The following is a 27,014-nucleotide window of genomic DNA, read 5'->3' on the forward strand; positions in this document are numbered from 1 at the left end:
GTCGTGTCATTTAATTGATCATGACGGTTTACAAACTAAGAATTTCAATATTATCGTGTAATTGAGCTTATTCCGTTTGTTCCAATATTATTTTTTCTTTAATATTCACATTCTTTCTCACTTTATAGTGAAATATTCTTTCCTTCTGTTTGGTTAGGCACCAACATATATATACCTCATCTTCTTGCAATTATTCGATTGAATAAAATAACCAAGCTTATTTATATGTAGCCCTTGTCCCATTAGAACCCTAAGCAATACGTGATTGACTTGATTTTTTTTTTTTTAATTTATTACGAAATTAAACAAGAATATGCGGTCCCATAGGCGCAAAGTACAGAGACTATATTGTCTCCTCTCTAAGTCATTGCTTACGTTAAGATAATTATTTGGATAGAGCTTTAATTTGGGGTAAGGTTCCACTTGAAAATGCATGAATTTACCCAAGTATGACTAATATTCTTGAAAAATCACAATCAATGGTCAAAGTAGTTTATTCGTATTTATTCCATTAAGTGGGAGTGTTTAAATAGAAAAAGCGTAAGTTTATGTACCAGATTAGTAAATTGGTACAAGTTTAAGTGGCCACGAGGTCATTTTGCCAAATCAATATAGACAACTCTCATTAGATGAATTCTTGACTATAAGTCTTAGGCACTGCCTTAAATTTTCAGTTGGTTCGAATTCTTGTCATCACCATCTAACCACTTGAGATGCATTAATCTTGTCTTCGTTTATTTTGTAGGAATTCAAGTCCTATAAGAGGACTATGTAAATTTTATAATAAACATTAATTGGTAATTAATTTACTATAGTAAGTTAAACTATACACTGATCGGGTAAATTTTTTTTTTTTACGTGTTTATAACTTAAATCCATTAATTTTGTAATCAAATTTAGTTTTTTTATGTTCAAAAAACTGACGAAGAATCATTGGATCAGATTCAGGCTAAGGTCCAGTAAAACAATAGAACATTTTTTTTGCTGTAGGCATAAGGAAAATAATTGTGCATTTATAAATTATGTGGTAAACTTGTTACCGAAAATTACCTGAGTGACGTATGATTCATGTTTGTGTAATATTTGATCTATATTATACAAGCGCGCTACATGCTGAAAGTTAAATGGAAATTGATTAGCAGCAGTAATTTTAAGTTGGTTTTTGGGTCTGATCACGACAAATCATCCATGTGTTGGACAGTGGGAATGTCCGGGATTGGTCTGAACTTTTGGTGTCAAAGATTAATACTTTGAACCATTCATAGTTTAGCTATGGTCTGAAGATGTATCTGCCACTAACTCCTCGCAACTCCGCAAGTATATATGTTGGGGCTACAATAACTTAATAAGGATATTCTTGATTTCCTCTCTAATTTCTTGGTATATAGTGGGCAATAAATAGTAATGAAAGGCTTCTGGTGAGATTAATCAATGCTTTTAAGTGATACAAGACAGAATTGCAATCCTTAAACTTATTTAACTTCAATATCTAAACCTTTTGGATTAGTTTGTTCATTTTCTTATTTTTTTGGTTTTCTATTCGGTATTCAGTAGCTGTATTGAGGTCCCGATTAATTTGGATTTGTGCCGCGGGTCTTTCTGAAACAGCCTCTCTGCCCTCCAGGATAGGGGTAAGGTCTACATACACATTACCCTCCCCAGACTCCACTTGTGAGATCCCACTGGGTTATTGTTATTGTTGGTGTTGTTCTTGTTGCCGCTTAAGACCAGAAGAAACGTTCTCTGCTGGGTGTTTTGCATTCCCGGTCTCGAACCGGAGTTCTCTAGTTAAGTGTTAGGAGATCCTATTCATCTCACTGTAACTCGTAATGATGTTCTCATTCCTTACGGTAAAGAATGTCTAGAAACAATACAAAGAACCCTGATGTTTTGATCAGAGTACAATGGTTTGACTAAATTTCTTAGACTTTTAATTTCCATTTAGAACATTTACTATAGTACTTTTGATATGTAATTCTCGTAACTTCAAATTTTATCATTTTCATAACTGAAGTAGATTTGATATTGAAGGGGCGAATGTATCATACACAAGAAAGCAAAAACATTTAAAATGATTTTTCTATATATTATATTCTGTGGTATTTAGGATATATACATGTGATGCCATGAGATTTGAACATCAGGCGGTGGCCTACGAGGTCCACACCCTATTTAAATTATGGGGACGCCCTTCAAAATAAAATGTGCTGTTGCACATAATGTCAACAAAAAACCAGAGGAAGAGATTGATACACAAAGTTCCAATGACATAACATTACTCTTTAATCATGAGCTTTCGGCCCTACATTGGCGCAGCCTCAGAAACTCTAATATGGATATTTTAAAAAATGCAAGAATATCATACTTAGGATTCTAAATTGCATGCGATCCAAAATAATCCTTCAGCTCATTTTGCTGCAACAAAGCAAGCTTAGAAATGAATTTAATGAAAATTTCGGTCTCTATACATTCAGAAGATTATTCTTTCCTCCGTGAGTGTTAAAAAGAAGATTATAGGAAAGAAAAATGGAAGTCTCAAAATTTGTTTTGGAAGTGTGAAATAGTGAGATATAGTATGCATCTGTCTCAAATTGACCTAAATTGAGAGAGCTAATACACATTCCTACACATGCAAATATGTATCCTTCTCATTGATTCAACTATCAACCCAATGCAGTAAATTTACAGAGAATAGGAAGAAGAAGACTAGAGAGAGAAAAAATGAAGATCTGAATCTTCTAGAATCCTTTTAACTTACTAACTAACTAATACATATATTCTAACATATATTCTTGTACACGTCTTTCTCCTATACTTTGTCTATTTACAAATTTCCCCCCTCTCACTTACTTCTATCACCTATTTAGTCCATATTGTTGTAATACTCCCCCTCAAGCTGGTATGTGGAAGACATCTTCTACTCCCAGCTTGGACAATAGGGACTGATGTTGTGCTGTACTCAATCCTTTTGTCATTAGGTCCGCTAGTTGCATTTTTGTAGGTATGTACTGAGTTGCAATCAGCCCATTCTTGAGCTTTTCCCTGACGAAGTGGCAATCTATTTCAATATGTTTAGTCCGCTCGTGAAATATAGGATTTGCAGCTATTTGCATAGCTTCCTTGCTATCACAATGCAAGTTTACTGGTACCTCCACTTTGTTTCCCAATTCTTCCAATAGTCCAACCATCCAAACAATCTCTGCCACTACAGCTGCCATACTTCTATACTCTGCTTCTGCCGAGCTTCTACTAATTGTCTGTTGCTTCTTGGACTTCCATGATAATAAAGAATCACCAAGCTTCACAACATACCCTGTCACAGACCTTCTTGTGTTGGGGCAAGCTGCCCAGTCTGAATCACAGAAGGCTGTGAGTGTTGATGCTTGTCCTCTTTTCAACAATATACCCAATCCAGGAGCTGATTTGATGTATCTTACCACTCTCAGGGCTGCATCTAGATGAGACTTCTTGGGTTGCTGCATGAATTGGCTCAACACCTGCACTGCAAAACAGATGTATGGTCTTGTGATTGTGAGGTAAATTAGCTTTCCAATAAGTCTTTGATAGGCTCCTACATCTTCAAGTTAAGGATCATCTATTCTTCCAACACGACTGTCATAATCAACTGTTGTTAGTTTCTGATTCAACTCAGTAGTAGTGGCTACTAGTTTGCAACCACTCATCCCTACATCGGTGATTAACTCCAATGCATTTTTTTTCTGATTCAACAATACTCCTTTCTTTGATCTCATAACTTCAATTCCCAGAAATTATCTTAGTTCCCCTAAGTCTTTTACCTTAAAGGAACTATGCAGAGTGTCCTTTGTTTGGTCAATGAGGGATTGCTTACTCCCAGTTATTAAGAAATCATCAACATAGACTAGGACTATCACAATGTCTCCTTCATGCCTCTTGGTAATGATCATGGGCACTCTGAGTGTACCCAGCTTGTAGAAGGGCATTTGTGAGTTTGATATTCCATTTTCTAGATGCATGTTTCAATTCATAAAGGGATTTCAACAATCTACATACCTTGTACTCCCCCTGTTTGTGAAATCCCTGAGGAAGATCCATGTAAACCTCTTCAAATAAATCTCCTTGTAGGAAGGCATTGTTGACATCCATTTGAAACAAGGGCCAATTTTTGGAAGCAACAACATTGATCATAGTTCTCACAGTGACCATTTTGGCCACTGGAGAGAAAGATTCATGATAATCTAGTCCTTCTTGTTGTGTATAGCCCTTGGCAACTAATCTTGCCTTGAACTTATCTATTTCTCCATTGGCCTTGTGCTTAATTTTGTAGACCATTTTGAACCAATGGGATGTTTCCCAGTAGGGAGGTCTACTATCTCCCATGTATTGTTTTTTTCAAGAGCTTGAATCTCTTGTTGCACTGCAGTGACCCAATTCTGATCTTTAACAGCATCCTTGAATGATTTGGCTCAGTATGAGCTGAGAACACTCCCAGGTATGACTGATATGCTGGTGATAGATGATGGTAAGCAAGGTGGGAAGACAATGGATATTTGCAGCTATTTGATGTTTTGGTGTGAACTACATAATCCCTGTGCCAAAAAGGAGGATTAGAGTTCCTTTGAGATCTGGCATATCTTGTAGGGTGAGATAGTTGTGACTCTGTGACAACAGAAGGTTGAGTTGGTTCAGCTGGTTGAATTTCTGGTTCAGCTGGGACACTTGTGGGTGAGACTACAGGACTTGTTGGCTCAATCACTTCATTCACAACTTTTGTCTCTTCTGCAGGTTGTTGGAATTCTGGCTCAACATCACACAGATTAGGACTTGGGGCAAGAAAGCTATCTTCAGGGTTGTTGTTATGATCCTGTGCTGGTACAGAAGGTGTAGAGCTGCTGTCAACAGGCCCTTCTTGCTGTGTTGATGAAGGAGGAATAGGTGGAGTGTCTGGTGACAGAAGTTTAGTATGAGCAGGACTTTGAGTGAACATATCATCTTCATCACTGCAAATGTCTTTAAATGGGAAGATATGTTCCTTGAAGATAACATCTCTACTGACAAGAAAATTTTAATTGTCTAAGTCATATAGCTTGTACCCTTTTTGAGTATCAGAATAACCAAGGAATACTGTCTTCTTGGCTCTAGGAGCAAATTTGTCCCTTCTTGGTAGATTGCTTGCATAACTCAAACATCCAAAAACCCTGAGATGATCAATATTGGGTTGCTTCTTATATAACAGCTCATATGGAGTCTTTCTTTGCAATACTGGTGTAGGCAGTCTATTTATTAAATAGACTGCTGTTCTCACACACTCTCCCTAGAACTTAATAGGGACTCCACTCTGAAATTTTAATACTCTTGCCATTTCCAAAATGTGTTTGTGCTTTCTTTCCACAATGCCATTTTATTTTAGAGTGTAAGCACAACTACTTTGATGTACAATACCAAGTGAAGCCAACAGTTCATTGCACTTAGAATTGAAAAACTCTGAACCATTATCAGATCTTAAAAACTTCACAGTAGTAGCAAACTGATTCTTTATTATGGAAAGAAAAATTTTCAATACAACTATCACTTCACATTTGGAATGTATTAGTCAAACCCTAGTGTACCTACTAAGATCATCCACAATAGTGGCAAAGTACTGCTTCCTATCATATGTAGGTACCTTATAGGGCCCCCAAACATCTAGATGAATTAACTGGAAGATAGATGTTGAACTAGTAGTACTTATGGGGAATTGTAATCTACATTGTTTTGCCAAGGGGCATATATCACAGTCAATAGCTTCACTACAGCTAATTTTATTCTTTATGCTTGGGATTTGCTGAACATTCCTCATGGCTGCATGTCCCAACATCAGATGCCAAAGACTAGATTCTGTTTCCTTTTTTGAATCACACCAGCTAACATTGATGCTGCTTGCTTATTCAACAAGTACAAGCCTGCTGACTCTTTGCGAATCCCCAGTACCTTCCCACTGAAGAGTTCCTGAAACAGACAGAAATCAGGGTAGAAACTGACCTAACATCTGAGATCCCTAGTAAGCTTTGACACTTACAGTAGATTGAACTTAAAATCAGGTTCGTGTAACACATTCTTTACCCACTGATCTGCTAAAATTTCTGCATTTCCAGTATGTTCTATCTTGGCTCTTATTCCAGTTGGTAATTGCACTCTACTGTTACTCTGACCCTCCATACTCTTAACACTACTTAGGACCTCTTTATTGAGAGTAATGTGATGTGTAGCTCCTGAATCTATTATCCAATCTACCATTGAAGCACTAGAAAATAGAGAAATTAAACCTGTCATGTTGGATGAGCATTGTCTAGCTGGTGGTTTGTTTAGTAGTCCCACTAGCTGATTGTATTGGTCCTCAGTTAACACATGTTCTTGAAATTGATTCACAGTTGACCCCAGCTCTTCAGTGCTTGCTGCATTAGCATAGGTCTTTTGTCCTCCACTCTGAAACTTCTTTTTGCTTTTGAAATCTGTTGGATAACCAATGATTTTGTAGCAATTTTCTTTCAAGTGTCCTTTGTAGCCACAGTGTTCACAGATCAACCCAAACTTCTTAGGCGGCTTGAATCCCTGAGTCTTTCCTGCCATCATAGTGAGGGGACCTCTGTTTGTGTCACCAACTCCTAGTGATCTTTGACTTTCCTCCTGAATTAGTATCGCATAAGCCTCTTTTACTGAAACAACTAGTCTCATCATGAGAACATTGCTCCTAACATTGCTATAGCTCTTATTCAGACCCATAAGAAACTGCAGTAGCCTGATTTGCTCTAGAAGTTCAATTGAAGGTCTACACTCCTCACAATCACAGGAAGATTTAGGGGCTAGCACATCTAATTCATTCCACAAATCACTCATTCTAGAATAATAGGTTGTAACTAAATCTGTACCTTGTTTTAGAGTAGCTATTTCTGTCCATAAGTGATAAATCCTCGTTAAACTGCATCTATCAAACTTCTCTTTGAAGTCACTCCATACTTATTTTGCATTTGACGCAAACACAATTCCCGGCATCAAATCATTCGCAACTGTGCTACCAATCCACGAGAGCACAATTGCATTAGATTTTTCCACTATTCTGCGAGCTCTCCTTTGTACATACTTTTGACACATGTTCCATCCATAAATCTTAGCTTACCTTTTCCCCTCAGAGCTAATTTCATCGCCCTGCTCCATAGGGCATAATTTTCTGGCTCTGTGAGCTTTATTGGGACTAATACTAACCCAAGAGCATCTGAAGCTTGAAGAAAGAGTGGATGATTGTGTTCAAGCAAAGTTACCTCATTTCCTGCCATGTCTATCAAGTGTGAGCTTCGTCAGAACTTGATTATCAGAAAATTCTTCTCCGATCGCCGGAATCTTTGTCGGAACCCTAATTGTCAGATCACCGCTATTATATCATGTCAAATTGAGCTAAATTGAGAGAGCTAATACACATTCCTACACATGCAAATATGTATCCTTCTCATTGATTCAACTATCAACCCAATGCAGTAAATTTACAGAGAAGAGGAAGAAGAAGACTAGAGAGAGAAAAATGAAGATCTGAATCTTCTTGAATCCTTTTAACTAACTAACTAACTAATACAGATATTCTAACATATATTCTTGTACACGTCTTTCTCCTCTACTTTGTCTATTTACAAATTTCCCCCCTCTCACTTACTTCTATCACCTATTTAGTCCCTATTGTTGTAATAACCTGAACCTTTGGCCGCCCCAAAACTAGAGGTGACATTTAAATTGGAAATCAATATCGGTTCCGGCCACCTTTTTCTTACACTAGAATAATCTTTGGTGGCATGCTATGTAATGTTTTGGTAGTTTTAAACATCATTTACCTGGGATTCTAGGATGTATACCTTTGCCAAGATATCTATCAGAGATGCCACAGGGACATCTCATATATATATGCTGAATTTATTTGGAAGTATTCTGATTCACGTTGTTGCAGAATGGTTTCCGATTATGTTTTCTTAAAATTGGAAAAACTTTCCCATATGCTGAGATGATTTGGTCATGTGAAGAGGAGAGACACTGATACCCCGGTTAGGAGGTGCGAGAGGTCGCCCGTGGCGAGTCAAAGGAGGGGTAGAGGGAGGCCTAAGAAGAACTTGGGCGAGGTGATTAGGCAGGACATGGCTCTGCTCCAACTTACCGAGGACATGACCCTCGATAGAAGGGTGTGGAGGTCGAAAATTAGGATGGTGGATTGATAGACAGCCTAGAGTTTTGCCTTGTCTTACTAGTAGTAGTAGTACTAGTCGGGTACCTTCCTATTCCGAGTCCCTTGTTTCTATACAATATGTCAGTATTAGCATCAGCAGGATTATTGGCACTATTCTTGTAGTTTCATATCTCTGGATCTTTTTGTTGGTAATTATATTTTCCATTAATCACCAAAGAAGTCATTACAAAATAGTAATCTCCCATGACATTGCATCCACATAGTGAATCTTGCTTTGGGCCTAGCTTCATTGTGGAACATTAAGGTTCTCCATGTCACCTTGCTGTAATTTCCCAAAATGCCTAAGTATATTTGCTTGATACTACTCTGCCTGTATTGTACTGTAGGCATTTGTTGCATCACCTCTCTTGCCTCCATGATCTTTCTCACCATCCAACTTGCCTGTTGGGGTATATTCATCTCCACTATGCTTTGCCCTTTTATGTAGTATGTGTGGATCCATTTTATCCACATTTTGTCTTTCTTCTGTGCCAGATCCCAATATACTTTAGTGATAGCAGCTCTATTCCAAACTCTGATATTCAGCACATTATACCCTCCAGTAGATTTAGGTAATCACATTATATCCCATGCTATCAAAGTTCTCTTTGTAATTGTATTAGAGCCAGACCATATATAGCTTCTGCAATATGACTCTATTAGATTCATCACTTTAGCTGGTAGAATAAATATTTGGGACCAGTAAGATTGGATACCAAATATCACTGTTTGGACTAACGGCACCCTTCCAGCATAAGATAATTTTCGAGTTGTCCAAGAGGAAATCTTTGCAACTATTCTGTCAATCAGTGGTTGCCATTGCATAGTTGATAGCTTCTTTGTATCCAGTGGGATGCCCAGATATTTGAAAGGTAGCTCCCCAAGTGAGTATCCAGTCTTCTGTAGAATTTCCTGTCTAGTATCCTGAGCAACTCCTCCAAAATAGATTGCACTCTTATTGGGATTAGCTAGCAGTCCAGATGCAGCAGAAAACTGCATAAAGCAAGCATGTAAAGTGGAGACAGACTTGCTATCACCCCTAGCAAACAATAGTAGGTCATCTGCAAAGCTGAGGTGAGTTATATCCAGCTTACCACATCTAGGGTGATACCTGTATTCCTTAACATGTTTCAATCCTTTGAGCAGCCTGCTTAGGTATTTCATTGCAATTGCAAATAGAAATGGTGATATGGGATCACCCTGTCTGAGTCCTTTAGCAGCTTTAAAAGGCTTTGTCAGTTCCCCATTTATCATGATTGAATAACTCACTGATGATACACAAGCTCTCACCCAGTTATTGAATTTTGTGGGAAAGCATAGATATTCTAACAGTTGTTCCAAATACACCCATTCAACTGAGTCATATGCTTTCATCATGTCAACCTTCATCATACATCTAGGAGATATATGTTTCCTGCTATAGGCCTTAACAAGCTCATGAGCAAGAATGATGTTATCTGCTATTTTCCTCCCCGGGATGAACCCTGCTTGGGCTTCAAATATGATGTATGACATGATCTTCTATAATCTACCAGCTATGACTTTAGAGATAAGTTTGTATAACACAGTGCAGCAAGCAATAGGCCTGAAATCCTTAATTGTCACTGGATTAGGAATTTTTGGTAGCAAAGTGATAGTAGTGCAGTTGATTGCTGGAAACATCACCCCTGTGTGGAAAAATTCTTTCATTGTAGCATATACTTCTTCTTTGATAAATGGCCATGCTTTCTAGAAGAATTCTGCGTTGTACCCATCTATGCCTGGTGCTTTATCACTTCCTATTCCTTTCAGAGCTTCATCTATCTCTTGACTAGTAACTTCAGCAATCAGGTCTTGTTGTTGTTGCTGTGTTAAGGTTGGTCCTTCCGTCATTATCATCTTGTCCATAGCAGGAAGTAAATGTGCACTAGTTCCCACTAAGCTTTTGTAGAAGGATACAATCTCCTCCTTTATAGCTGCATGATCTGTTATGGTATTTCCTGACAGTGTTTGTAGTTCAACAATTTGTTTTCTCTGTTGCCTCTCCTTTATTACTGCAGAATAGAACTTATTATTGGCATCACCCAACTTGATCCAGTTTGCTCTTTCCTTTTGTTGTAGTATCTTCTCTTCCACCATTGACCATGTTTCCAGCTTTTGCAACCATTCTTTATCTTGGCCTTGCAGCATGTCACTATAGCTAATTTGCATCTGGCTTTGTATGTGATGAATGGTTTGTCTTGCTTGATCTAGCTTCTCAGCTACTCCTTTGAACTCAGCTTCATTCAGCTGTCTAAATTGGCTTTTCGTCCTTTTAAGCTTGGCCCAAATACTCACCATCTTCCCTGTTACTTTGTTATTGCTCCATTCTTCCCTTACTATCATTTTAAAATCAGGATGGCTTTCCCATACATTAAAAAATCTGAATGGGCTCTTGGTAAGTTTCCTAGGTTGCCTTATGTTGATAGACATGGGACTGAGGTCTGAAATATAAGGCTCCCCATACTCAGTGCTCAGATGACTATAATTCATTATCCATATATCATTCCCAAACACCCTATCTATACGACTCCACACCCTATCATCCCCCTGCTGCTTGTTGGTCCATGTAAATAAATTCCCTCTCCATGGTAATTCTGCAATACCAATGTCATGGCATAGTTCAGCAAGGTCCTTTATATCAGCACTTTTCGCAGGTACTTTAGAGAGTCTATCTTGGACATTGAGAATAGCATTGAAGTCTCCCCCAATTAACCAAGGTCCTGTAGTATTCTATGCTAATCTTTTAATGTGCTCCCATAGATTTCTTCTTTGATCTGCATCATTATGGCCATACACCACTATGAGATAGCAATACATCCCATTCTGCTTTCCAGTTACTAGACAATGAATGAATTGATCTTGTTTGTCTAATGGTTGTACTGTATATACATGCTCATCCCATATAATCCATACCCTTCCATTCACAACATACTCATAATTTGTCATCCTATTCCATCCAGGGGCTATTCTACTAATCACCTTCCCTGCTTTGTCTTCTTTCACCTTTGTTTCAACTAAACCAGCCAGCTTGATGTGTTTTTCTTTTTATGTACTGCTTTATTTCTTTTCGCTTATATCTCTTATTCAGTCCCCTAATGTTTCATATTAGCCAAGTCATTGGTGAATGATTATTCCACCTTCCAAATCAGGTGGCCTAGTTTCCTCCATTCTTTCCTCTTCATGTTGCAATATCTGAAAGACATTTCTTGTTGTTATTGCTGTATTTCCCATTGCTCTTCTGCTATTGCTAGCCAGAGCTGGCCATTCCTCTCTTTGGTCAGCATACTGCATTTCTTTTGCTTTTCCTTTATCCTTTGTTACCTGTGGATTTCCAGCACTTTCAGTGGTTGTGACTGCATTCTCATTGTCCTGCCTCACCGGTTTGCTTGCTCCCTCAGTTAACTCTGTTTGTTGTTGTTGTCCTTGTCCTTTAACTTGCCACCTTGCGGTAGTTTTCCCCTGTTTTTGTCTTCCTTTGTACTGATCTTTTTTGTTCACTTTTTTCTCCAATGTACAGTCATGTCCTATCTTCATGCAGTTTATACAATATTGGGGTTTCCATTCATACTCCACTTGTAGCTGAATCTTTTTCCCTGATGGTTCTTGTAATGTCAATTTTGTTGGAAGCTTTTTTGTCACATTAGCTTCCACCAGAATCCTAGCAAATGAGATACGTGTCTGCTTAGTGGTACATTCATCAGCAAAGAGAGGCTTCCCAATAGCACTTGCTAGTTTGCTCAATGTCTTGTTACCCCAGTAACTCATAGGCAAAATAGGAATAGTGATCCACAAAGGAATCTCTATCAGGAACTCTGCCTTGATATCGAAATCTGGAGCCCATTGTTTTAATATCATTGGCCTACCGTTAATAGTATAAGGCCCTCCATATAGTATGTCTTTCAAATCCCCTATTGTATTAAATTTTGCTATGTAGTATCCTTCATCATGCAAATACAGATCTGGTATACTCACTCTGCTCCAGGCATGACCTACATATTTCTCCATGAATTTGTACCTTGGTGTATCCCCAATTACATAGATAATTAGGGCACACTCCCATTTTTTATTCTGTTCCTCAATTTCTTCCTTATCTACTTTTACCACAATGTTACCATCAGCAATTTCCGGTGGAATATATGATAGTACCATACCATTTTCTAAAGATCTGTTGCCAGCGAACAGGTTTGCCCATGTTTTCTCCTTCTCCGGTGCTGTTGCATGTGTTGGTAGCATATCCTTTTGCTCAGCTGTTACTGTTCCATTGACATTCAGCTCAACTGCTGTTGCTTTCTCCTTTTCCTTCGTAAACTCCATTATTGCACTTACTGGGGTGCCTTCACATGAAGATGAAGACACATTCATCTACACTGCACTGAGATCTATCCTGTGACGACCCAAAGGGTCATCACCTATTTTCTCATCCATTCCGTGCTTTCGAGGCCTTAAAACCTCATTTTTTTACTTGCCTCGATTTTTGTGTGCAGTCCGGGCGCGTAGCCGGAAAGCTTTTATGTTGTAATATGTGAATTTCGTGAAAAATTTGAAGAATTTTGATATTAATATGATTATAGTTGACTTTGGTCAACATTTTTGGTAAACGGACCCAGACCCGAGATTGGACGGTCCCAGAAGGTCCGTAGAAAAATATGGGACTCGGGCATGTGCCCGAAATCGAATTCCAAAGTCTAGAGCCCGAGATATGAATTTTTCCGTGAAATTGTTTTTCTGAAATTATTAAGGAAAATGGAAATGAAAATTGATTAAAAGACTATGGTATCGGGCTCGTATTCTGGTTCCGACGCCCGGTACAAGTCTTAAATATGTGTTAAGCGCTTTCTGTAAAGTTTGGCCGAAATCGGACGTCGTTTGACGTGTTTCGGACTATGAGTTCAAAGCTTGAAAGGTTATGAAGTTTAGAAGGAAAATCATGTGCCTTGAGGCTTGATTCTATGTAAATGATGTTATTTTGGCGATTTGATCGCACGAGCAAGTCTGTAGGATGTTTTCGAGGTTGTGTGCATGTTTGGTTTGGAGCCCCGAGGGCTCGGGTGAGTTTTGGATAGGCATCGGATTGCATTTCTCATTTTTTTTGAAAATCTGGTATGCTGGCTTCTGTGGTTTTCGCAAATGCGAAAGGGAGACTCGCAATTGCAAGCTCGCAAATGCGAGCTTCGAGTCGCAATTGTGAGGTCTGGGAAATTACGCACAGGTCGCAAATGCGAGAATTTTGCTCGCAAATGCGAGAGGCTACTGATCGCAAATGCAATCGAATTTTCGCAAATGCGAAACCTGGCCTCCAAACCCAAGTTCACAGATGCGAACTAAAATGTTCGCAATTCCCACGCCTGTTTTGTTCGCAAATGCGAACCTCTGTTCGCATTTTCCATATCCGAGGCCCAGCAAATTTTATACTTAGTCGAATTTTCACCACTTTTCACCATTCTTTCAAAACCCAAACACCATAGGCGAATTTTCAAGAGCAAACTTCATCCCAAATCACTTGTAAGTTGATTTTTACTCAATTCTTTCAATCTTTAACATCATTAAACATGTTTTCCACTTGAAATCAAAGATTTTCATGGGTGAAATTGGGATTTTTGGGTAGAACCTAGGTTTTCTATAGATTGGGGAGTTGGACCTCGATTTGAGGTCCGATTTCAAAAAAAAATATATATTTGAACTCGTGGGGGAATGGGTAGCCAGATTTTGGTTCGAACCTCGAGTTTTGACCACGTGAGCCCGGGGGCGATTTTGGAATTTTTGGAAAAAACTTGGGAGACTCATTTTTATGCATTCAAATTGATTCATATAATGTTTATTAAAGTAATTGAGCAATTTGTGATTAGATTCGAGCGAATTGGAGGTGGAACCACGAGGTAAAGCAATAGTTGAGGATTAAGTGGATTTCAAGGCTTTGAGGTAAGTGTTTGGTTTAACCCTAGCTTGAGGGAATAGGAGTTGAGTCTTGTTGCTAATTGCTATGTGATCGAGTACGATGTATAGGCATGGTGACGAGTATCTATACATTGGAGTCTAGCATGACCGTGAGTCCTTATAACGTGATTATCATGACTTGGTTGTGAACTCCGTGTTTATGGGAGGATTTCTATATGTTGTGAATAACATGTGAACGGTAACATGATCATTTGATTCCTGGGAGCATAGGCTCGAATTGTGATACGAATATTGAAATTATACGAAATGACTTGATTCCTTGGAGCGTTGGCTCAAAATAGTAGAGCGAATCATAAGATAAGAAAAGTAAGAAAGAGAAAGCGTTGTTGGTTGTTCCCTTGCCGGGATGTTTGTCAAATATTTACTTATTTTTATGCCCCTTAATTGTGTCTGTTGTTTGGGGAGTCGGACTGTTAAATGGTATTGAGGATCGAGTTGCACGCCGCAACAGTAAAATGTGAGGATCGGGTTGCGCGCCGCAACAATTATACATGATAAATGATATGGGTCGGGTTGCACGCCGCAACAGTGGTATTTGTGGAGCGGGTTGCACGCAGCAACAATAGTAATTATGGAGCGGGTTGCACGCCGCAACAGTTATTAAGGCTATGTGTTTGTAATTGAGTATTGATTCTTTGTTCATTGTGAACCTAAGCTGTTTAGTTGTTACTCTGGATTGCTGTTAATATTGTATCTCCCCACAGCATGTTTTCCCCCTCCCATGTTACTAGTTGTTTGGTATTTTGTTTCCGTTGTATATTTATAACTGCACAGGTTTATGTGATGTCCAGTCTAGCCTCGTCACTACTTCGCCGGGTTAGGCTAGACACTTACCAGCACATGGGGTCGGTTGTGCTGATGCTACATTTCTGTGCATTTTTGCACAGGTCCAGGTTTTGAGGAGCAGCAGCAGCAGTAGTTCGGGAGCAGACTTTCCTATTCACGAGACTGAGGTAGCCTTGCAGGCGTCCGCAGGCCCGACGTCTCTTCTTTATGTTTTCCTTTTGACTGTTGCCTCATTGTTTTCGAGACAGACAGCTGTTATAATTCTTTCAGACCTTTGTATTTAGTTTATTCTTAGTGGTTCGTGAGTAATGTGACACCAAATCTTGGGTAGAGGCTATTGTTGACTATTCCGCGTTTTGATTCGGACTTATAAATTAGACTTCCGCTATTATTATTATTATTAAATTCCATATTTCTTATTGATGCTATAGATTGTTAACAGATTTATTTATTAATGAAAGGTAAATGAGTTGGCTTGCCTAGCTACCATGAGTAGGCGCCATCACGATCCCGATGGTGGGAAATCCGGGTCGTGACATATCCTTTTCGTCGGTCCCTTAGTGTTACTAGGTGATCCTAATTTCTGAGAATTATGCTGAAATTGTTGTCCGATTGGTGTTGTTACTTGCTGAGTGGATCCTTTAGCTAGAGTATCTGCAATTACTGTTGCACCGATGGCTTCGCCGACCGTCACGAGTGGTTCTCGTTTAGGTCGTCCTCGCTTTCTCGCCATGGCTGCTTCTCAGACGGCGTACGTTAGCATAACGTGCGCCGAGAGCTTCATATCCCTGGATCTTTGTAATTATTCGTTGTATTGTTTGCTTACACTGTCTTATTACATTGTTGTTGTTATTGTTTCTCTATTGCTCCATTTTTTTATATTCTTGAACCGAGGGTCTTTCGAAAACAACCTCTCTACCTTCATAGGTAGGGGTAAAGTCCGCGTACACACTATCTTTCCCAGACCCCACTTATGAAATTCTACTGCGTTGTCGAATTTAACAACTTGTATAGATATAAAATTTAGTAAGTTGGACCTTATTTATATAGTAATATATTATCTAATGAAGAGGTTATTGGATTTGTTCGGACTATGGAGCTATGCCGCCCCACTTTATTTAATTATTCTGGCCCCAGGACTCATGGCCGGCCCCTCGACAGTCACCATAACTTCAATTTAGACAAGACGCATTTAATTGGGTCGAGCCGTTGAGTCCCTCACGAAAAGTTCTATCCTATAATTAAATTAAAATGATTGCAAAATACGATTAGTCATTTTGAGTAGCCCCTACGCTAAGAAGAAACACTTTTTTTTTTTTCACATGATTAAAAAATGATAGTTAACCCTCAAGTGGATAGCAAGTTAGAAACAGAGAAGAATTCAAATTATTAAAGAGAGTATGATCTTATTAAAGATATACATCTTAATTCTTTTGCATATGTATACATAGTCAATATCGACATTCGTTCTCGTGATGCTTCATTGCTACATTTTGAATTGAGCTATCTCGTTGAATAAGAAGATAGATTTTGAGAACGACTATACAATGTCAGTTGGTTCATCCTAAAAATAAGCACCCTAAATCAATAATGAAATGAAGATAAAGTATAAACATTGGCCTCTTTTTATTCATTTGAAGAAAATGAATCATCATCTATAGTGATACACACTACAAGATTCGAAGTACACATTTGTATTGGAAAAAAACAGAAAAATCTCCTCGCATTACACGTATATATGAAGCTATAACTTAACAAAGATTCAAGTCGACCAATATAGCAGAAATGAAATTCCCTATCTGGTAACTAAAAATCAAATTAAAAAAAATTTGTTCGTATAGAATTTAACTAACTAGAAGTAGACAAGGAAAGAGGAAGAATCTGTATCTGCAGAAGAACGAAAGCTCTGAAAAAACAAAGGAAATTGCAAACGCCTTGGGAGAAATAGCTGCTCTCTCATTCTTGATATCACAATTCCATATTCTTCCAATAATTCCACCATCATCCCTACTTTTATCATACTCTTTTTTTTTTTTTTTTTTCTGAATACTTTTCTTGATTGGGAAATAATTAGAAAATAGTTGCTTTCAAAAATCACAATCTTGAAAGCTGGAGTTGGGTAGTTTGAGAAAGCTAAGAATCCAAGGAAAGAATTTTGGGTGAAACCACAACCAGAATTGAAAAGGAGAAGAGGGTGATACTAAAGATAGGTGCAGCCCAAAATTTGTATTTATATATATGTACCAAAATATTTATTTATATTTTTATTATATATGCTGAGATTTTTGACTTACTTTTAGGAAAATATTGACATATCTTCCATGTGGACTCTGCTTAGCCTTTTGCCTTATGATGTTGGTATTATTGAAAGGTTGAAACTATTTACAATACAATGATTTTGCTTTTTGATAAACATTGACGGCTTGATTACGCGTTAATCAATTTGCATCATTAGCCCTGAAAAGAGTGACTACTTTTTTTTTTATTAATTTTTTTATATTAGGAGTTGGAAGTTGCGTGAAATTTCAAACACTTGTTTTCATGACAGTTTACAAGTGTAATCAACTTTTGTAGTTTTCATCTAAAAGACAAATTTCTAGATTCTCCGTGTTATGTTACTTTTGACAATTGATGAGCTTAAAGTTCTTATCTAAAAAGATCAAAGACTCTAGATTTATATAGTGGATACTTTGCAGATTTCGAGATGAAATTCATTTGGACCTAGTACTAATAAGTTCGGTTTTGCTTAATGGACACTAGATTATTGTGTTACTTGGGTAAATTAGCACTAGGGACAGTTATTTTACTTAAAATTAAAATATTTTTTTGAAATACGGAATTATATGAATAAGCGAGAAGCTCCATAAAAGGAAAATTAATAATTCGTATATATCGCTTTGTAGGAAATATCCCCAAGAAATCTAACGAGTAACTAATAATCCTGTTACACAGAAAAAAGTAACTATTACTGATAAATCGTATATTTTTACGATTTCATTGTCTAAAGGATTATCAGATGAATTGTACTTATAACTGAAACGATGGAAAAGAAAATGTGAATTAATATATGCTCTAAGATTGAAGGTTTCATAAAATATCTTAGTAAAAGGAGAGTCGATAATGATCATTAGTAAGAAGATTATATTAACGATTATTAAATGGAATAAATTGCCAGTTGCCATACGGAGGAATCTACTTACTTATACGAACTACAATCTACATCGAGAAATCTGTTATAAATAGAATTGTATTTATGGTGAATGTTTATATTTAGGGAGATTCTAGGGTTTATTACTTGGTGGCTAAGTCACCCTCTCCCTATAAATAGAGGGTTCTATTCCATTGTAATTCATCCCAAAATTCAATAAGAATTTCCTCTCTCTCTTTCTCGCAATATTGTTCTTGTTCTTTTATTGTTTCATAATACGTTATCAGCACGAGACTCTAACCAATTGAGTAGAAGCTTTGGGATTGAGCATAATGATTGTCAATTGTTCCATGAACTTCCTTCATGATTAAATTCTGGATTTAAGGTAAGTATTTTACTTTATTTTTCTCTTTTAAATTCTTGAAATTCTATAATTTGATTTTAAATACAAGCAAAGACAACAAAGTTTGATTATAACTCTAATGGAGTTTGTAAGAAATTATAACCACCTAAAGTGGTAAAATTCTATGCCTTGCCATGATCAAATTCATGTATGATTGTGGGCAAAGAAGTGGAAACCCGTCCCATTGAATTTGCTTCATTCTCATTCCCTTAAGAGAATGTGATAGCAATATGTGATAAGTCTGAAAGAAGACAAAACTATTACCGTGAAGGTATCAATGGATGTGGGCGTGGCAATAGACGAAATTATAATCGTCATCATTGTGATAAGGAGAATAATAAGGATTCTCAAAATAATATTTCACTCTGTGAAAAATATTTATCATCGATTTGACATGAGATTTTATAAAGCACATATAGATGATTATGGTCCATTCATGATGTGAATGTGACAACATCTGATTTATGAATATATATTCATTCTTCAAAGAATATGAACGTACTAGTGGTAGTGAATATACCGCACTCACCTCTAAAAGGAGGTTTGAGATGATATATGAAAATAATGTCATTATTATGGTATGAAGTCATTGGTCACGTACCTATTGTACGCCGAAATATTTTGGCATTGTGATTGTTAAAAGACAACGGTAATGCAAGAAACAGATCTTGCATATAATTTTGACCATAACCATAATGGTATAACTTTCTCTTTAAAAGAGATATTCACCATATGGACGTTGATGAATATGTGGTAGTACCAAATTAATTGAGAGCTCTAGAAGAGCCAATTATACTATTTTGGAGAAACACAATTGATTACCAATAAGGTATTGTGTTGTAGTAAGTCTCAAAGAAACTTATTCAGTTTCCAAAGTATACGCGAAAGCGGTTGATTATATTGAGACTATAAATAAAGGAAAGATTTAATATCTTCTATTACTACAACTTGTAGCGGGGTAATATGTATGTGAAAAGCTACCCGCTTTATTCTCCAATTTGTACTACATAAACAAAAGAATACCACAATGAAGTGGATATTTATTGATATAAAAACCCATATCATAATAAACTTGGAGTTTATTCATAATTGCACACATCATGGTGTAAACCTGAAGTTTATCAATATTGATAATTTATCCAGTTGGCATAATTGGTTTAGCCATGTTAATTCAAGTATGATGTGCAAAAATAAAAGAGAATTCACATGGGTAAATATTAAAGAACTAGAAAGTTCTTTACGAATTCTCTTACATTGCTTGTTCTCATTAATTAATAGACCAATTAAAATTGGGATTGAATCCCATGAATGCTGGAAATATCAAAGGTGAATATGGGCCCATTCACCTGCCATGTATACCACATAAGATGCATCTATGAGATGGTTACATGTGCGATTATTATTAACCCGCAACATGGTGTTTGCGAGGTAACTTGCTCAATAATTTAATTTAGAGCATAATTTCCAGATTTTTTATTCAAGATAGTTCTTCTTGATAAGTTGGTTTACATCACAGTTGGTTTAGCAAAATGATTTATTGAGTGCCTCCACTTAATAGTTAAACTATCGCTTATGAGAACAAAGTTATCTATATCAGTTTGATATACGTTATATACGAAAGTATATTATTTTCTCCCCTCACAAGTGGTTCAGGGTCAGGAACCAAATAATTCCATCTTATTATTATTGATGTGCGGTGTATATTTTGATTAACACCATAACGCACAAAGATGGGTTCTCAAAGTTGAGGAAACAAGTTAGTTTTTCTAACATGAGGGGGAGACATGATAAACAGTTGAGAAAAAGTTACATGGAATGAATTATTATTTATACATCTCGATCCTCGAATAAGATAATATGAACTTGAAGTTCATAAAAAGATAATTCATTTGCAATATATTGCAAAGCATGCCAAACGCATTTGCTGACCCAAAGAAAGTAACTATATTCTCGTTGCAAATGCTCCTATGAAGTCCTAGAAGGACAAAGTCTATGGTACGCTTAAAGCATATAGACAAATCGGTTTCAAATAAACTTCTTGATAAAGAAGATGAGCAAATGATCAAAATGATCATAATAAAGGAGACTGTGATCTAGAAGATCACATGACATAATGCTTCATAAAATCTCAATTGAGGTTTAGGTACCTGAAATGAATGAAGAGATCTCTATGTTATGTCTTTATGAAAAAATATTGAAACTGATATAAAATGTTTGTCGACGACATCTATGATAGCGCTAAATATATATGAGGATCTTAAGTCTGGTGAAATAATTTTGAATAGAATTGGTTTCATATGAAAGACATGTAGTTTTGAACATGCATGTAGTTCAAACACTTGAAAGTATAAAGTCAATGGTATGTGCAATCAGTGTTCGATATCTTATATGTCTAGCATGACATGAAAACTTGATATGCATCTAAAGTCTATTATATGGCTTATATGACTTAACAATCCCTGAAGGATTTAAATTGCTTAAAGCATATAGAATTCATGGTCATGAAGTACTACATCCTCAATGCAATTTGTGCACAAATGTATCTTGCTATAACTATATGCATGATAATATGATAGCAAGAGTTTTCACCTCTATGCGAAGATATTGAGCTGACGATTCCAACAAGATCATATGAAGATAATTCATCTCTATCAAGAATGATGATTTCAAGGTGCAATATATTCATTCAAGTTAATATGGCTGATTTGTTTATCAGATCTCTACCAAAGATCTTTTGAAGATGGTGCACAAGATTGGAATGCAAATGCTTAAGGATGTGAAGTGATGCTCTCATGAGGGGGAGTTAATACGCGTTGTACTCTTTTTCCCTTACAAGGTTTTGTCCCATTGGGTTTTCCTTGCAAGGTTTTTAACGAGGCAACCAAAAGGCGTATTGTTAGATATGTGTACTCTTTTTCCTTCTCTAGAATTTTTTTCCCACTGGGTTTTATTTTAGTTAAGGTTTTAATGAGGCACATTATCTGTTGAATAGACATTCAAGGGGGAGTGTTATAAATAGAATTGTATTTATGGTGAATGTCTATATTTAAGGAGATTCTAGGGTTTATTACTTGGTGGCTAAGTCACCCTCTCCCTATAAATAGAGGGTTCTATTCCATTGTAATTCATCCCAAAATTCAATAAGAATTTCCTCTCTCTCTTTCTCTGTAATATTGTTCTTGTTCTTTTATTGTTTCATAACAAAATCCTTATTCTAAATAATAGCTGTGAGGTCTAATAAACTAATCATAAATACACTCTCTCATGCGAAACGAGGGTTAAATTTATGTGGATGTGACAACTCATCATCTATAACATGAGAGGTTTCAAACGAATGTTACCTACCCGACCTACCAATACTACTAGTCTTTTTCAACTAAAAATCTGATAAATATCTTTATTTTCAGCAAAAGACTTAAAATTTTATAAATTGAAGATAGTAAACTTGTGAATAAATAAATGAATTTAACTATTTGTTGCTCGGCCGACTTGTCACAACCCTAGTAAAATAGTACTGCTTAATGCTTAGTTACTTATCTTGATAATTAGCTAGACTTTGGATCTATAATCCACCAAAACTTATACTCTAGTTTGCTCTAAAATTAATACAGAAATGTTTTGGAAGTTGGCTCAAGTTATAACTCTTTTTCGCTCTAGATCTATAACCTTCTATTTTCCTTTTTAAATCCCTCGATGAATTTGGTTATCCTTAAAATATCATTATCAGGATATTACGAACTGTATTCCCTAATACAATTCTTTTTCTTCTTATAAAAATCATATTATGTTTGATACACCACCGGTAGGAAATAGAGTCCACCTATAAGGGATGTCCTTAGGGCCTACTAGGGTAAAACACAGTAATTACTGTAATCCTAGTTTTCTCTATATAAGTACACTGTGTACAATAAAGACAGACTCTCTGCAGTATTTTCCTATGCTAGTCTTCTCCTAAAGTCAAACTAGGGTTTAGACTGTGGAATTGGGGGTTGCTCCAACACACCGTGATAACAACCGCCGATCACTAATTCCAACCGCGGTTCAATTCGTTGTTGCCGCTTCACGAAAAACAAGTTCTCGTTTTACGATTTACACGCTATTTAATGTGTTTAGATTAACGTGTTCCTTCACAAGGTAAAGCTCAAGTTTCGTCCCATTTAGTTGGATAAAATAATGAGAAATCTCACCTTCAAGATAAAACATTAGAACTAATCACATCCTTATTACAATTGGGTTCGTTCCTATCTAAATTATGGCGTTGTTTTCTTGACTTAAAAATTATTGTCTCCAATCGCTTTCTGTTTGTTGCTTATGAGCTTCGCAATGAAGTTAAAGAAATATAAGGGTAGACAATTTTCTTAAGCAAGTTTATAATAGGTGTATTTATTGTTAAATTTTCATTTGACCATTTTGTTCTAATATTTTTGTTCAAGATGTGAGTTCTACCGTTTAACAGTACAGATTTTAATATGAAAATTTTACTTCCTATAACAAACTATTACACCCTATTTATTATAAGCCAAAACAATTTCAAAATATTATTACTTATAGCTATCTTTCTATTTTATAGCAAAGTCGGTACGTATTTATTTATATCTACCATTGAGACATGAAATACGCCAGTTATGTTCTCTCTCTCTCTCTCTCTCAGCAAGATTCTCAATCCTCTCTCTTCTCCATCAAATCACCTGAATCGTCAATGTCATTGTCGTTGTCGTCGTCAGAATCCTCATCGGCATCATCAACCACTATTGGCTCATCCTCATAGGCGAACAGATTTGGCCATGGCTACGACGAAGAAGATTTGAGGGCCTGGTTTTTGTTCGTCTCCATTTTTAGTTTTAATACAATGTATAAAGTATTTTGCTTGGCCGAAAAACGCCATTTCCGACGAACTTTCTTCTGTTCTTTGCTATTTTAGTCACATACAATGATATAAATACATTGTATTCTATGCAAATACACTCAAATATATTGTATTTTTGTATAAATACATTATTTTCCACCTGTATTTATGTATTCCAAAGGTCTGTATTTTTTTAATACAGCCGAATATCACTATGTATTGTGATTTTTTGTTGTTTGAATATAGCCGAATTGAATATGGTGAATTGAATACAATACATAATAGTGAATTGTTATGAAATAATAAAAGAAGAAGAAGAATATTGCAGAGAAAAGTAGGGAGGGAATTCTTATTGATATTTTGGGGTGATATACAATGGAATAGAACCCTCTATTTATAGGGAGAGGGTGACTTAGCCACCACGTAATGAACCCTAGAATCTCTCTAAATATAGACATTCACCATAAATAAAATTCTATTTATAACACTCCCCCTTGAATGTCTATTCAACAGATAATGTGCCTCGTTAAAACCTTAACTAAAATAAAACCCAGTGGAAAAAAAATTCTAGAGAAGGAAAAAGAGTACACATCTAATAATACGCCTTTTGGTTGCCTCGTTAAAAACCTTGCAAGGAAAACCCTGTGGGACAAAACCTTATAAGGGAAAAAGAGTACAACGCGTATTAACTCCCCCTGATCAGAGCATCAATTCACATCCTTGAGCCTTCGCATCTCAATCTTGTGCACTAGCTTCTTGAAGGTTGACGTCGGCAGAGATTTGATGAATAAAATTGCCATATTAACTCCAATGAATATGTTGCACCTTGAAAATCCTCGCTATCACATTATCATGCTTATAGTTATAGCAAGATATAAATGTGCACAAATTGCACTGAGGATGTGGTACTTCAAGATCAAGAATTGTATATGCTTCAAGCAATTTAAATCCTTCAGGGATTGTTAAGTCATATAAGCCATATAATAGACTTTAGATGCATATCAAGTTTTCATGTCATGCTAGATATACAAGATATCGAAAACTGATTGCACATACCATTGACTTTATACTTTCAAGTGTTTGAACTACATGCATGTTCAAAACTACATGTCTTTCATATGAAACCAATTCTATTCGAAATTGTTTCTCCAGACTTAAGAGTCGTCGACAAATATTTTATATCGGTCCCAACCTCCTTATTTTTCATAAAGACATAACATAAAGATCTCTTCATTCATATATTCAGGTACCTGAATCTCTCATGAGATTTTATGAAGTGTTATGTCATGTGATCTTCTAGATCACTTGCCTCCTTTATTATGATCATTTTGATCATTTGCTCATCTTCTTTATCAAGAAATTGACTTGAAACCGATTAGTCTATACACCTTAAGCGTACCACAGACTTTGTCCTTCTAGGACTTAATAGGAGCATTTGCATTGAGAATATAGTTACTTTCTTTGGGTCAGCAAAGGCGTCCAGCATGCTTTGCAATATATTGCAAATGAATTATCTTTTTTTTATTCGAGGATCTAGATCTACGAATGACAATTCATTTCACGTAACTTTTTCTCAACTGTTTATCATGTCTACCCCTCATGTTAGAAAAACTAACTTGTTTCCTCAACTTTGAGAACCCATCTTTGTGCGTTATGGTGTTAATTAAAATATACACCGCACATCAATTATAATAAGATGGAATTATCTGGTTCCTAACCCTGAACCACTTGTGAGGGGAGAATGTAATATACTTTCGTATATAACGTATATCAAACTGATATACATAACTTTGTTCTCATAAGCAATAGTTTAGCTATTAAGTGGAGGCACTTAATAAATTATTTTACTAAACCAATTATGATGTAAACCAACTTATCAAGATGAACTTGTTGAATAGAAAATCTGGAATATGCTCTAAATTAAATTATTGAGCAAGTTACCTCGCACACACCGGCAAGGTTGCGGGTTAATAATAATTGCACATGTAACCATCTCATAGATGCATCTTATGTGGTATACATGGCGGGTGAATGGGCCCATATTCACCTTTGATATTTCCAGCATTCATGAGATTCAATCCCAATTTTAGTTGGTCAATTAATTAATGAGAACAAGCAATGTAAGAGAATTCGTAAAGAACTTTCTAGTTCTTTAATATTTACCCATGTGAATTCTCTTTTATTTTTGCACATCATACTAAAATTGATATGGCTAAACCAATTATGCCAACTGAATAAATTATCAATATTGATAAAGTTCAGGTTTACACCATGACGTGTGTAATTATCAATAAACTCCGAGTTTATTATGATATGGATTTTTATATCAATAAACATCCACTTTATTGTGGTATGGTTTTATTTGTGTAGTACAAACTGGAGAACAAAGGGCGTAGCTTTTCACATACATATTACCTCGCTACAAGTTGTAGTAATAGAAGATATTAAATCTTTCCTTATTTATAGTCTCAATATAATCAACCGCTTTCGCGTATACTTTGGAAACTGAATAAGTTTCTTTGAGACTTACTACAACACAATACCTTATTGGTAAATAATTGTGTTTCTCCAAAATAGTATAATTGGCTCTTGCATAATTCTCAATTAATTTTGTAGTACCACATATTCATCAACACCCATATGGTGAATATCTCTTTTAAAGAGAAAGTTATACCATTATGGTTATGGTCAAAATTATATGCAAGATCTGTTTCTTGCATTACCGTTGTCTTTTAACAATCACAATGCCAAAATATTTTGGAGTACAATAGGTACGTGACCAATGACCATTCGTGTCATAATAATGACATTATTTTCTTATATCATCTCAAACCTCCTTCTAGAGGTGAGTGTGGTATATTCATTACCACTATCACGTTCATATTCTTCCAAGAATGAATATGTATTTGTAAACCAGATGTTGTCAAATTCACATCATGAATGGACCATAATCATCTATATGTGCTTTATAAAATCTCATGTCAAATCGATGACAAATATTTTTGACAAAGTGAAAGATTATTTTGAGAATCCATATTATTCTCATTACCACAAATGACGACGATTATAATTTCGTCTATTGCCACGTCCATATCTATTGATACATTCATAGTAATAATTTTGTCTTCTTTCAGACTTATCACATACTGCTATCACATTCTCTTAAGGGAATGAGAATGGAGCAAATTCAATGGACGGGTTTTCAATTCTTTGCCCACAATCATACATGAATTTGATCATGGCGAGGCATAGTAATTTTACCACTTCAGGTGGTTATAATTTCTTACAAACTCCATTAGAGTTATAATCAAACTTTGTTGTCTTTGCTTGTATATAAAATCAAATTATAGAATTTCAAGAATTTAAAAGAGAAAAATAAAGTAAAATACTTACCTTAAATCCAGAATTTAATCATGAAGGAAATTCATGGAACAATTGACAATCATTATGCTCAATCCCAAAGCTTCTACTCAATTGGTTAGAGTCTCGTGCTGATAACGTATTATGAAATAATAAAAGAAGAAGAAGAATATTGCAGAGAAAAGTAGGGAGGGAATTCTTATTGATATTTTGGGGTGATATACAATGGAATAGAACCCTCTATTTATACGGAGAGGGTGACTTAGCCACC

Source organism: Nicotiana attenuata, unplaced genomic scaffold (genome assembly GCF_001879085.1).
Source record: "Nicotiana attenuata strain UT unplaced genomic scaffold, NIATTr2, whole genome shotgun sequence".
Classification (NCBI taxonomy): Eukaryota; Viridiplantae; Streptophyta; class Magnoliopsida; order Solanales; family Solanaceae; genus Nicotiana; species Nicotiana attenuata.